Source organism: Pinus tabuliformis, chromosome 6, assembly GCF_031772625.1.
Source record: "Pinus tabuliformis cultivar Carrire ecotype Pingquan chromosome 6, CPIR1, whole genome shotgun sequence".
Classification (NCBI taxonomy): Eukaryota; Viridiplantae; Streptophyta; class Pinopsida; order Pinales; family Pinaceae; genus Pinus; species Pinus tabuliformis.
This window is the reverse complement of record NC_142292.1, coordinates 6244218-6259237: the sequence shown is the minus strand read 5'-3', so window position 1 is coordinate 6259237 and position 15020 is coordinate 6244218. Positions and strand designations below refer to the sequence as shown.

The 15020-nt window shown below is 37.4% G+C and overlaps 1 long non-coding RNA gene across 1 annotated transcript; it reads left to right on the top strand.

The window, feature by feature from the left end:
* On the top strand, window positions 1–882 carry LOC149256930 (uncharacterized). Its single transcript, XR_016256357.1, has 3 exons — window positions 1–177; window positions 310–362; window positions 497–882. It is a non-coding gene; the product is annotated as an uncharacterized LOC149256930 (long non-coding RNA).
* The last annotated feature ends 14138 nt before the right edge of the window (window positions 883–15020 follow it).

Here is a 15020-nt window from a genome sequence, read left to right as displayed (position 1 = left end):
GCCCTTCCCACTTATAGTTGTAAGTATCGCTCTCTGTTCTCAAAACAATAAACAGAAGATCAGTGAGCACAAGTACAAGCGTTAACTATTAGTTGCTGGCGGCATCTATTTAATCATATCATATCATGGCGTCCACTCGAAATTTCCTGGTTATGCAAATTCTGTGCATCTGCGCAGGTATGTATCCCTCCACTAACTTTTCATTTTGCTCATATTAGGTAATGGAGGTTGATTCAACTCAGTCGATGACGAATATATCGCTTCCCTTAAATTTGAGGTAACGTGGAACATATTGTGTGGGCACTGCAGGTGTTATGCTTCTATCAATGCTACTATGCACCAATGCTCAAGGACCGCTAAGGGTAAAAATTTTCTCATCTCTTCCATTCCTTGCAGATAGATCCGTGGGTAACAATGATATTTGCTGGTTGAACCTATGACATTAATAATTATGTTTTGATTGGATATTTGTGATGTACTGTGCATGAATGTGCAGTGTTCCGACGTTTGCTTTGCTGTGTCATACACTACTTGCACTTCTTCGGGAAACCAACACCTCAAGCCCTACTGCAATTGTTGTTATGCACGAACAATCATACCCACAGGGGGCAGCTGCACTCTGCATCTCACCAATGGCACCCGAGTTACTTGTACTAATTAGTTTTAGTGTACTGCGGTTATCAAGTGTGACTAAATAAATGGGAGAATAATAAGAATCGGATATGTGTGTTTTGATATCTGATTATGCTAGCAGTGGAATAAGTTCATGAATTTCTATATATGTACGTTCTGTTAGGAATAATAACAGGCGAGAAGAGGACATCCTCTTATATATATGTATACGCATCTTTTCAATATTTATAAGCATACTTTTAATAACAATTGTGTTGTATATATATTGCGACGGTAAATTATGTTTTGCATCGAACTGTTCACTTTTTAATTAATAGAAGTAAGATTTCAATTAATATACCCAAATTCAACGTATTGCATAACGTTTTATTTATTTATTTTCTAAAAGTCTTCTGTTCATAGTTATTTTTATGACAAAGAAGTGTAATTAGTCTTTTCGAAGTTTAAACTCCCACGCGTTTCATACTTGTTACTATCATATGTGAACATGACATCGCTAACAAATTGTTGAAGGATAGGAGCTTTGAATGAAGTTTGTTTATCTCACCGGAAAACATGTATGATATTGAAGGTTAAATTTATTTATTTTAAAATTTTAGTGTAAAATATTTGTTGATATTATTTTTAAATATAATTTTTTAATTATCAAATTAAATTTAAATAAATTAAAAATGATAATTTTAAATATTAATATAAAATATTTGTTTAAAACACTATTTAAAATATTGAACATTAGAAAGTTGAATAAAATATCTTGATATTTTTATTTTTTCACATTTTTCATATTTTTCTATGTTTCATAAAAATATATATTAATTTATTATATTTTTTATATAGTTTAACATGTCTATTAATTATTAAAAATAGATGTTTCATTAGTAAAGAAATTATCAATAACTATAAAAATAAATGTTCGATTAGTAAAGAAATTATCAATAACTATAAATAAATTTATATAAATAAGAAATTCTTGATCATTAAAATAAAATTATATAAATTTTGAATAGATACATTTCAGATAACATATAGATATATTTGATTAAATTTAATGGAGTTGTTTTTAGTGCCACATTTAGAAGTAATTTCTCTAAAATCCCGCAGGAATTTCTTGAAATCACAAATTTTATGAGTAATTCTTGCACAATAGAGGTTTTTCAGGGTGCTGAATCCTCTATTTTTCAGTGTGTTGAATCTGTAAATACAGTCAAAAAACCAATTTAAATAATACAAATCAAGATCTGAGCTCAAAATTTTTTGATTGATTCCCGCACAAAAAAGTCTAAAAAATCACACTAAAGACAATTCCAAATTTAATTCTTCAAAATTTTTAAAGTTTTTACAAATATTAAAAAATATGGAAAAGATGCTAGATATCAAAGACAGGAGAATCTCTTACACCTCTCTAAGGTAGCTCCTAAGAAATTTTGGAGGCAGATTCTAACTAGGAAGACTAAGGATAATAATAAAATTGCTCTTCACGATTGGAATTCCTATCTTAAAAAGCTTTATGAATCTCCAAATGTCATGGATAATTTGGAAACCCTTCTCACAACGAAAGAAGTTTTCTCTTTAGAAGACATTAAGTTTGGGGTTAATCGCCTCGCTAATGGGAAAGCTAAGGACATTGAAGCTTACCAAGCGGAAATCTTAAAAATTGGAGGTCCTGTCCTCATCCCCCACATCTACAAGCTTTTCAATCAAGCAGTCAAGCAAGGGTTCCCTAAACCTTGGACTGAGAGCCTCATTATCCCTATTTTTAAAAGTGGGGATACAAATAACCCCTCTAATTATCGAACAATTATGATCAGCCCTCTCTTAGCCAAGTTATATGGTAGTATTTTGGAAAAGAAGTTAAGCATATGGCTTGAAAGTGAAGGTAAGCAGGCTAAAGGCCAAGCAAGTTTCAGAAGGCATCACTCAACAACAGACCACCTTGTTACGCTTAGGATCATTACGGAGGAATGTCGTAATGATAAATCCAATTTATTTTGTTGCTTTGTGGGCTTTAGAAAGGCTTTCGATACGGTTCCTAGATACAACTTTTGGAATAGATTAGAAGAGCTAAAGGTTCCTCTCGAGTTGAGCGCTGCCGCTATAAGGTTATACGAGAATGTAATTGCCAAGCCAAAGAGAAATGAAGGGTGGTCGAAAGATATTAAGTGTAACATCAGAGTTAGACAAGGTTGCCCCCTCTCCCCTACCCTATTTGGCATTTACCTCGATAAGCTCGAAGGCTATTTAGAGGAAGCAGGATGTGATGGCACGATCTTAGCTGGGATAGTCATCATCCTTCTTCTTTATGCTGACGATATTGTTCTTTTGGCAAGGTGCCCATCTGATCTTAATAAGCAACTCAGGCTTCTTAAGGATTTTTTCTCTACCATGGGTATGACTATTAACACTGACAAAACAAAAGTTATGATTATCAAATCCAAGAAGGACACTTACTCTAATTTTATGTATGACAATAATAACTTGGAGGAAGTGTATTCTTACAAGTACCTAGGAATTGATATTCATCACAAGCTCAACTGGAACCATAGCATTGAGAAAATGATTAATGGGGGGTGGAAAGCTTACTTTGGTCTTGAAAATAATTGCAAAATAGCAAACCTTGTAATGTGGGATAAAAAGAAGTTCCTCTTTGAAACTTTAGTCACTCCTATTATCTTATATGGCTGTGAGGTTTGGGGTTGCAGCATCTCCAGAGAATCATGGAGAACGATTGAGCAAATCTAGAAGTGTTTTATAACTTATAACCTGAAAATTAAAAGTATCCTATTCTCCTTATAGAAGCAGGTCTTTCCCCTATTGAGAGCCTAGCTATGCTTAGGTTTCTGTTGTACAAGCACAAAATAAGTAACATAGACGATCATAGACTTCCTAAGCTAGCTTTAAATTCTAGCCAAAACCACCTAAGGCTCAATCGAGGGTGGCATAAAGACACAAGGGCCTGGTTAAACTATTGGGAGATCAACGAAAATGATGCATTGCAAAACATAAATAACATTAAAGATATTGTTACTTCTAAGTTCAAAGAAAAAATGTGGTGTGAGAAAGACTTAGCGGCTAAAAGAAAATTAAGTTATTATAAGAAGGTCGTCAACCCCACCCTAGAAGATCAAAAGTATCTCTCTATTTTAACTAGCTCAAAGAAGAAAATTAATATAGCAAAGACTAGAACGAATTCTCATGAAAACGCCATGGACGGAAAGGATTTACCATATATGTGAGAATATGAACATCGAGGATGAAAACCACTTCCTCTTAGAGTGCCCAGCGTATAACCACATTAGCTTTTACAATGTCAAAATGGGAGGCTTCTCTCCAAGCTTTTTGAGCATAAGAATAAAATCTTAAATCAAAATAGATAATTTGTTTGTTTAGGTGCGAAAAACCATTATTTGGTCTCAGCGGACATTAACCATCATCATCATCATCATCAATTATATAACATTTTTCATTTAAAAAATACAATAAAATATTTATGATTTCTTTAATTAAAAATTATTATAATATTCAACATGTAACTTTTTTGCGAGTTGTTGTTTTATTATAGATTTCCATAGTTACAAGAAAAATGTCTGAAAATGTGTTACCAGAAAAGAAATTCTATTAACATAGTTATCTCTGTAAAATAATTAAATAAATAAAAAACACGCTCTACATAATATGTAACTTATCCATAAATCTTCAATAATAAAACATAACCCTTATATTAGTGAATCAAAAGCTATGAAGACAGGGTAGTTTCACAAGTGATAAAATGTTCCGTTCCCAAGGATGCTGCAAGGGGATCTTCTAGGGACACATGAGGTACACTCGTTTGTGTCATTCATATTGATGGGCTGCGGGTGGAGAAACCAACGTCGCGTTCGATATGCATGTGGTTCAAACCAACCATTCAATTTATGTTTGAATGCTGACATGTTTAGTATTGAATACTAACAACTGTTATCTTTGAATATTGACATGTTTGGTATTGAATATAACACAGTAGATAGGAACAGTGGATAGTATTGAATATTGAGAAAACAACGTTGTGTTCAAGATGCATCTGGATCAAACCAACCAGGAGTCGATTTGTGTTTGAATGGTGACATGTTTAGTATTGAATACTAACAAATCAGATAGGAACAACTGTTATCTTTGAATATTGACATGTTTGGTATTGAATATAACACAGTAGATAGGAACAGTAGATAGTACTGAATATTGAGAAAACAACGTTGCGTTCAAGATGCATCTTGATCAAACCAACCAAGAATCGATTTGTGTTTGAATGGTGACATGTTTAGTATTGAATACTAACAAATCAGATAGGAACAACTGTTATCTTTGAATATTGACATGTTTGGTATTGAATATAACACAGTAGATAGGAACAGTAGATAGTATTGAATATTGAGAAAACAACGTTGCGTTCAAGATGCATCTGGATCAAACCAACCAAGAATCGATTTGTGCTTGAATGGTGACATGTTTAGTATTGAATACCAACAAATCAGATAGGAACAACTGTTATCTTTGAATATTGACATGTTTGGTATTGAATATAACACAGTAGATAGTATTGAATATTGAGAAAACAACGTTGCGTTCAAGATGCATCTGGATCAAACCAACCAAGAATCGATTTGTGTTTGAATGGTGACATGTTTAGTATTGAATACTAACAAATCAGATAGGAACAACTGTTATCTTTGAATATTGACATGTTTGGTATTTAATATAACACAGTAGATAGGAACAGTAGATAGTATTGAATATTGATAAAACAACGTTGCGTTCAAGATGCATCTGGATCAGACCAACCAAGAATCGATTTGTGTTTGAATGGTGACATGTTTAGTATTGAATACTAACAAATCAGATAGGAACAACTGTTATCTTTGAATATTGACATGTTTGGTATTGAATAATAACAAAACAGATATGAACAACTAATCGACGGAATTTAAATTAGCAGGCAATTGGCCTTAAACACCATATCTTTAAATGTTGTCGTGCTTGTTTGGTATTGAATACTAACAAAGTAGACCGGAAAAACTAATGGACGGAATTTAAATGAGCAGGCAATTGGCATTCAACACCACATGATCAAAGCATCAAATTCACTAAAATGGTCAAGTGCAAATTTATATGCAGTGAAAGAATTTATTAAAAATAATAAAAAATAATTTCAAAGTAAGATGGAAGTATTAGTAAATTAAAATTCAATGTAAAATAATGATTAAAGTTTAAGTTTCATGTAATCAGAATTAATAATTTCAGGTTTTTTTTCTCTATTATTTATCTTAAATTGACCTGGTTAATTGATGTTGAATTTAAGTATATGTTATATTTACTTTGAAAAAATCAAAAGGCTTAAACTTATTAAGTAGTCTTAATAAATGTAGATATGTTTTTGAGAGATTATAATTGGTTTATCTTTTAAAATGAATGTAATTTAATAAAAAAATATATAAAATGTTAATTAGCTTTGTATTTTACCACTATACAAAATACTCTGTGTATAAGATAATTTATAAAAATTGACAAATACATTATTACATATAATTTATAAAGAAAAGTCATTGGTATAAAATCAAAATAATTTAACACAAGTTATAATTAGATTATAGAAGCATCTTTTACCATGCTGGAGAAGACTATTGTTGTAGCGGTGACTATCACCCTCCAAAATTTTGCCTTAGCTTTGCTTTGGAGCTTCCCTACCAACCATCTTTAGCAGCATGTCTTGCACTGTCCAAGTACATAGGCTTCAGCTGAGCTTTAATGGCTTACGAGTCTGTGTTGGTCAACTTGTTTACCTCCCACCCACAGACTATCATTCCGGACTTGGTCAATTTTCTAGCTAAGGTGCTCACCTAGAAAATTGCGCAATCATGGAGGGGAACCAATCTTCACTTCAGAAATTGCGCAATCGAGTTGGGTTGCCTGCTGGGCTCTAGAAATGCGCAATCCAGCTAGACAAGCTTCCCTGTGAAAAATGCGTAATTTAGGCCAACACTAGGCTTCAACTCAAAAATTACGCAATCCTGAATGACAACGTCCAGAAATTACGCAACGCATGAGGGACAACTAGTCTTGCTCAACCCAGAAACTATGCAAATTTCATCCCCAAGCTTGTAGACTGTTGCATGCATGGAAAATTTTAGGGGCTAATATTCGTAGATGGGCTAATTTTTCATGATTTTTCCAAAAAATAGATTCGTTGATTTCCATTTTTTATAAAAATGATTCGCCCAATTTTTACAACATAAAATTATTTTACCTCAAAAGTCACCAACATTATATAGAGAGTATATATAAAATCATTATAAATTTGAATAATTTTACAAATACATCAACAAACATTTTATAGTATCCATATTAGCGATTAGTGAGATCAGCCAATGTTTTTAAACTTCAATATAATTTTCCATTCTTAAAATTTTCCCTGGTTGCATGTGCTTTCAAGTTGATGGGTTCCCCTCAGAATTGAGCAATCCTGATTTGCATGCATGGGCTAATTTTTCCCAAAAAAGAAAAAAGAAAAAAAAGCAAAAAAATATCCCTATATTTTAGTGATCTATTTTTAGCAGCTGGAGGTTACATGCAAAGATCATTTTAGAAACTTCTTGCCAAGTGTCTCCTTTTCCTAGATTTGTGGCATGCACATCATAAGCATCATCATTATCAAACTTATTTATTCGAAGCTACACAACTCATTCCTCACATCGATCTTGGAGCTCTCACATCCCACATCACATCTAGGAGCATTCGATACATCTAACTCAGCTTTTTCTAGGTAAGTTTGCTTTGCATGTCTTTTGCTGCTTTTTTGTCGCTTTTTGTATTTCGCTTTGTGTGAATGTTTTTTTCTTGGTTTTGTTGAACGTCTGTTGTCGTTTTAATGTATGTTAGCTTGTAGAATCATTGTTTCAATTTTTTCATTGCATCTCATTATTGTCGCATGCATGACACTGTTTTTGCACTAAGGGTCATTGTAGCGGTGACTCGCTTCACACACATGCTTGTTTTCCCATTTTCTGAATCCTGCACTCATTTTTTGCATGCATGATCATTTGCCATGCATTCAAAACTTTTCATATTTTCAGTCACTCATCGACGGGTCTGGGCTGCATTGACCCGGACCTTGCCTTGCCTGACTAGCAATGCGCATTTCTGAGAGTGAAGGCTATGCCTTCCCTCCAGAAACTACGCAAAGCTAGCCCAACACTCACCTCCAGGCTTTCTTTGGAAAATTCTAGAAGGCAGTGCCCTACTAACCCCAGAAATTGCGCAATGTAGTTGCTGGCTTTGCATGCAATTGCTCACTAAAACTGCGCACTGCGCAGTTTCAATCCTCAGTAGGCTAGGCTAGACTATGAAGTGCGCAGTTTCAGCAATCAGACAACTTCCTGACAGCCCGAACTGTGCCTTGTGCAGTTTTGGCAGTCAGTCTCCCAGCCTCCCAGTGAAAATTGCGCAATCTGCCTAGTTAGTCACCCGGTTATGTTGCATGTCAGTCCTTAAAGTTGTTTTGGTTTTCAACTGACAGATTTATTTCCATGAGCGTTGTTATGTCTCTAGGTATCGTAGGTGTTCGTTCGTCTCTAATCACTACAGATACAATGGCCTCCAAGAGAGTAGGGTCAAAGGATATTGTCGAGAGCGCAACTGGAGATGTAGTTGAGCAAGTGTCTATGATCTTGCCTATCTATGAAGACACCAAGTTGTTCATAGACAAGGACCTCAAGATGAAATGGTAAGACATCAATGGTACATTCTTCAGGCACATTTGAGGAAAATTTGGAAGACCGCAAGGTCAATGTCAATATTCACAAATCTGACTTGTACCAAATTGCATGCAGGTATCCCGCGTTTCCATGCACAGACATGATCCACTGGATTGTCTCGCATATTGATCTCGAGACAATGGTGTTGGCCAATGCCAGTGGAATAAAACTTGCTACCTTCAGGGTGAAGGACTTTTAGGAGATGTATCACTTGTGATAGTCGGTGATTACAATGGAGAAATACTTCAACAGACCCAGCAACAGTGCAAACTCAAGAGATATCTTGAAGAGCTGAGCGAAATAGCCATCCAAGTTGAGGAAAACACCCTACAATGTTTACAAGATGAAGATATTGTGGAAGGCATACCAGTACTTGGTTATCTTTGCATGCCGTTTATACGGCCAAGAGAGCACAAAGACCTTCCCGCAAAGTTGGGTTATTGTGTTGGACCAACTGGCCAGCGAAGGAAGACCTTGGAACTGGTTTGACATGTTGGATCTCAAGTTGAAGGAACAAGCAACAAAAGCCTGACATCCGCCCAAGGGTCAGTAAGCGGAGATATTCATGTCCGTTTACATACTGGATGTAGTCTATGCCCATTAGCAGTTCTCAGGCTTGGGTTGGGCATGGAAACCGATGGGACATATTCGGAAACCTCTGTGCACACTTATTGCATATTGTTCTCCGAATGCAGCTTCTGTGGAGTTATCATACAGTTGTGAGACTACTTTGTCACCCCGGTGTACAAAATGATATTTGAGCCAGATCCACCCTGCATGTCGCAGGCAGCGATGGAGGCATTGATCGACATAGAAGATTGGTATGCCTCACCCCTTGGCACCTACATACGGATGTACAACACGAAGAAGGCTCCGCATGTTTTATCGAAGTTTTCCATGGACAAATTCGTCATGCAAGAGGTGTCATATCACTCCTCGACAGGGTTTTCAGTGAGTCTGAACAGGTAGAAGAAGGCACCTTGGTCCTCTCTTCCTTTGCAGATCGATTTGTATGAGATACAAAATATCAAGCATGCTGAGGCCAAGATGAAGGAGTTCAAAAGATTCACCTTCGGCACCAAAATTTTCAATCGGTATGACCCGCATTGCTTGGTGAAGGACCACTAAGCGAGAGTGTAATTTCCTTGGATCAACGGGGCATGTCATTGGCTTGAGGAAGACCCATGGAGATATTGTTATCACTCCTCCAGGCTCAATGAACTGGTCGAAATAACATTAGAGTAGTTAGCAAAGCAGAGGGAAGTAGCATCTCAGAGAGCATCATCATTAGCAGTAGTAGAGGGTAGCAGACCTGCGCGTGACAAAGGTAAGAGAAAGGTTGTTGACAGTTCAAAGGCAGAACAAAGCTGCAATTTCAAAGCAAATCCACCTATGTTGAAAGAATCTTTGGAGATTGAGGCTAAGAGGTGACAACACGATAAGAGGATCGCACAAAGGCTAAGAGAGAAACAAAGGGTGGGGGAAATGGAAAAGTAGTTGCAGGATTTGAAGCGACAACTCAGGGAAGAACATGAGTTGTGCAGAAGAGAGAAGGAAGCGCAGTAGGAACAAGTACAATAGGAGGCGCAACATGCATATATTGATAAAACTGTGCCCATACAGGTTATAGACTCATCTTAGCATCTGGCACAAAGCAGACATGATGAGAAGTCACAAGAGCAGGACTTAGCTCAAGAGATTGAACAGATGATAGAGAAGATTGACATGAATATGGTTAAGCCAGAGTCAGATCAGGATATCGACCTCATGCCTCGGAACCAAGAGGTCAACCCACTGGCTTCACGAGATCCGGAAGAAGAGAAAGTCCCAAGCGATCAAGGAGACACAAAGATCCTTGAAGATAATCTGAAAGTGGAGATGCACAACATATATTTTGACGAATCACAACACAGATTTGTGTAGTGGCGTAGAGTGCCTTCTCCGAATGTTCACATATCTCCTGTGCAGTTTGAAGAACAAGTGACCGTAGCTTATGTGCACAAGCATCCAACAACATTAGTTGATGTTGCAAGAGCATATGCTGAATCCACCAGCTCTAGTGTTCGATTCTTGATAGTTGAGAATGAGCGCATGGCTAAGGAGTTACAAGCGGCTAAACAGGGAGGAGAACCGGTTACATCATCTGCCAGAGCAGAGTTGAAGAGAGCTATACTAGATGAAGTATCATCTCTCGAAGCAGTCATGCAAACGTTGTATTCCAAATTCATCACTATGCATAAGTTAGTTGTCCATCTCAATGGTTGGCAATAATGCTGTACTAGGAGAGCACGCATCTTGTCAAATCTACATACTACTGTCGATCGCATGCAAACATGGACAATGAGGTACAAGGGATCCCCATTTCACTTGCCAAGCATGATGAATAGGAAGGTGGTATATTTGAAGGCAAGCATCCGGAGTCAGATCCAGAACTATGAGGAACTCTCGCAGCTCATCACCAGTTTGCAGGCTTCACATGCACTGGTGTTTAGAAGCATGGATGTCATTGTGCACATGCAAACAATCCCATCCATTGGCACACTCACATAGGCAAAATCAAACAACCAAGTCCAACTATAGCTCGACATGTACTTTGATGAGTTGATGCGCGTAGCCACCAACGTAGACTTGGAGATTAGCGCAGACACTATGCATCAATATGTTGTTGGTCTGACTACACACAAGACTATGATGTGCATGTTATTAGACGAGTTGGGCAGAGGTGCCAATTTAGTGTACCCGGATGCAATGGAGACAAGATTTCGCTTTCAGTAGGATGTCACCATTGAGCACGCAGACACCATAACGGACTACCAAGCTTGGCATCAGTTCACCATCGTCGATCATTGTGAGGATTTCGAAGAGTTGGTCTTCCCACAGTTGTCTCAGTCTTAGTATTGTCTTGCTTTGCTTACTGAAGCCTATTTTATCTCACATGGTTACATGTGAAGATTGTAATGTAACATCTTGTAAAAGTGAAAGACTAAGTGTGATAGTAGAGTGTAACAGTCATGTAGAAGTTGAAGAGTCATGAGGTTAGGTGAAGAGTCACAAAAGATAATCTCAAGGGTCACCCCACCCTTTGCTATTTATAGAACCTCATAACTCATTGTACAAGCTTTTGGGAGCCAAGCTTCCTATAGGTGTATCTTAGAGAAAGCTTGGAGTGTATCTCTTTGGAGGAGCACGTGGCAGTGACTGTAACGTTTCATTGTCACAACTAGTGGTTGGTCATAGTTGTATGTATGATTGGATATTTCACTTTCATAATATAACAAAGCCAAAACATTTCATGCATATGTTGTTAGTGTATTTCAGCTAGCTTGGTTGCTCTAATGATATATGTAGTTGTAGTTTACTCATGTATGTATGGAATTTTCTATATATGTTTGTATGAATCTTATCGAGATGTGTTGTTGGTTTAACCATCACTTTGGATCGTTGGCTAAGCTGCTTTCCAGTTTGTGATGTATTTCTTCTCGTGTGTTCCCTTCAAGCTGTGTGTTATCACAGGTTTCCAAGGGGCGCACTCATACCCCTGTTCCATGTGTTAGAGCCATTCATGCACCTTCCTTGACTTGTTGTATATGTCCTACCCTTGCTACCGACAAGGACATCTGACTCACTTCTGTGTGCAACCGCAGTCAAGGTGATACCGTACTATCCACTTCTGGGACTCCTACACCAAACAGTTTGAGGTCTAGTTGGGACTTCTTACCAGGGAGATCCCTTGACATGTTGACAGGTCCAGCACTGTCAACATTTCTGGTGCTAGAATGAGGGCTAGATGACAAGAGGAATCCTCGCATCCTATTTTGAATCTTCACACATCTGTCATGGATATCGTTACACTCCTCATTCTACAATGTTTGTCTAATGCTAAACCTGTCGACATCACGAGAGAGTTTCATGATCTGTTGTCGGAATTCACGTACAATGGTGAAGGTGAAGTGGCTTAGCCTGAGTACTTACATGACTTCCTTGCATTCTTGGAGGATGCAGATGAGTTCGATGAAGTCGAGGTCAGCTTGATGCTTTCACACACACTTCGCAAATACCCACAACGATGGTGCCAAAACCTGCCTCCAAGTTGCATACACTCACTTAACCAGTTTTGTGATATAATTGAATCTACTTTCCATCATTTTGATTCTTAACCACTTGACAAAAAACCGTTAAAACAAAGCAAGACTCTGCATGAATCACCTATGGATTTTTGGCAACTCTTCCATGTACTTCAGTTTGAAGCTCCAAAAAACAAGATGAAATTCCAATGTCTTTGGGACAGATTCGAATATTGTCTTCACAAATCATTCTATCCCAAGATGAAGTTGAAGTTCAAACCTCGCTTAGCATACTTTGGTGATGGAGTTGCATAATCACAAGTGGACACAGTCATTGTCACAGGTGATTTTCTACCTTCCCCTCATCAAATATCTCCACCACCATAGAGTGATGTGGGAGAACATACACAAACGTCTGTTCAACTGTCATATCCTCCCAGCATCACTTCTCTCAATTTTTGCATAGATTTGGTTGCGAAGCTGATGGGTTGTCACTTGAATTTGTTACCTCAACCTCCATCTTTGCATTCTACTAATCCTCCAAATCACAATGTCTTGTGTTCTTCCGTTCTGAACTATACACCTATTGTGAATGAGGATTAAGCCACCTACGGAGTTGGTGTTGCACAACCAACCTGCGTTGTCATTTATGATCAGTATGAATGGGAATCTGAACATCAACCCACGGTGAAGGATGGTATCCTTTTGTCCATGTCTCCTTTGATTTTCCTTGTGTAAATCCATCCATGGATGCATACACTGACGATCACTCGCAGAACACACCCAATGTCAGTCCATGATTCGATAACAGAGAGGAAAAATTATTCATTGAAAATCCACTTTCTTTTTCATCTGCGTTTTATGGAAACACAAAGGGTGAACATTATTGCTTCTCATATACCCCTTTGTTTGATTTATTTGATCATGAGCATGCTGATGAAATCATTGATTTTTTTTATTGTAGTTGTCGTGATCCATTTACTCTCGTATTTTATCACGATGATGATTCTATCACTATTGATTTTTCAAAGCCACCGGTTTATGATGATTTATTTGTCGATGAAGTTGAAACCCCACAGGCTATCGAGGCACTTCATCTTGAGGTGATGTTTATGTCAGGCCCTCGTTGTCCTGAGGTTGGTTTCACTTCCGATCAGGAAATTTTTGAAACACCCAAGGCTCCTCATCAACCATTTGTATGCATTGAAGGTCAATCCAACACACATATTTCGCTTCCTCCACTTGAACTACATGATCCCATCGCTCATGCATTGGAGGAACCTTACACAACAAGCACACTTGCACGACGCAAGTTGTCTATGTTCCTCGCATTTGCTTTCATGTCACAGTCAAGAGAGTGCATATGATTAACATCTGCACGTAGTGTAACACAACACCATGGTAAGTCCACAGATTGCATGTCATGATCTTTCACTTTTTTCTTTTCTGTGGATGCATTTAAACTCAGAGTGTGTTTGTCTTCATTGTTATATCTTTCATGTTTGTTGGTTCGCCTAACCGTGTTGTTCGTGAACCATGCCTTCACCAACATGGGTCAATCAATGCATCGGTGGCTACATTAGAAATATCACTTCACGTGATTAGGCCCATGCACCATTAGCTTAGGAGTAGGAGTACTGTTTTCTTATGTCTTGTTTTCTTGCATGCATGTTTACTTTCTTTATTTGTTGTTTGTTTGCCTACTTTTTTGCTTTGCTTACATGCTTTTCTTTCGCACTTTCTTATGCTCTTTGTTTTTTTCGTTTGTTTGCTTGTTTATGTTCGTAAGATAGTTTTGCATGAAACCATGTGTGACTCTTGAAACAAGCAAGGTAGAGTACAAGAGGACTTGTACAACTATCAATACTTGGTTATCTATTGTTTAGTCTTTGTATAGAACTTGTTGTCTTCAGTCCATGATACACCAATGGAAAATATGTTCTATTCGAAGTGAACCTTGGTGATAACACAATGCTTGTGTGCCAACTAGTATCACCTACTATAATTGGTTGTTTTTGGGTTAACCCTTATCATCTCAGGCAAGTAAAGTAAGGTGAGGGGGAAAACCTCAACAAGTACGTCAGAGGTATACACAAAATAATTATCTAAATGAAAAAGCTCTTCTGCTATCAATAAGTCAGGATCCCTCTTCCACCTTTGAAATAAATAACTGCTATGCACAATTCTTGAAAAAATGAAAAATGAAAATGTGAAATTTTTTGAAAAATGAATAAGGCGAAAGAAGAGAAAGGCTTCCTGCATAGAGAGGTGATGGAAGTAACTCTGTTGGGGTACTTACCAGGCTTACTGGTAGCGGAGTGATGTTTGTGTTTCTGCGTGACTCCATTGGGGTACTATCCATACCTGCTAGCAGCAGAGCAACAACAGAGATGAAACTTAAAGTATGACTAACATATTGCTTGCGTATGAATATACCCCTCATCCCCAATCAAAACAACTGTGTTGACTTGGCTTGGAATGTGTGATGACAAACCAACAACATGGCAGGTGCTACATCTTTCAATCAAGCTAGTGTGGA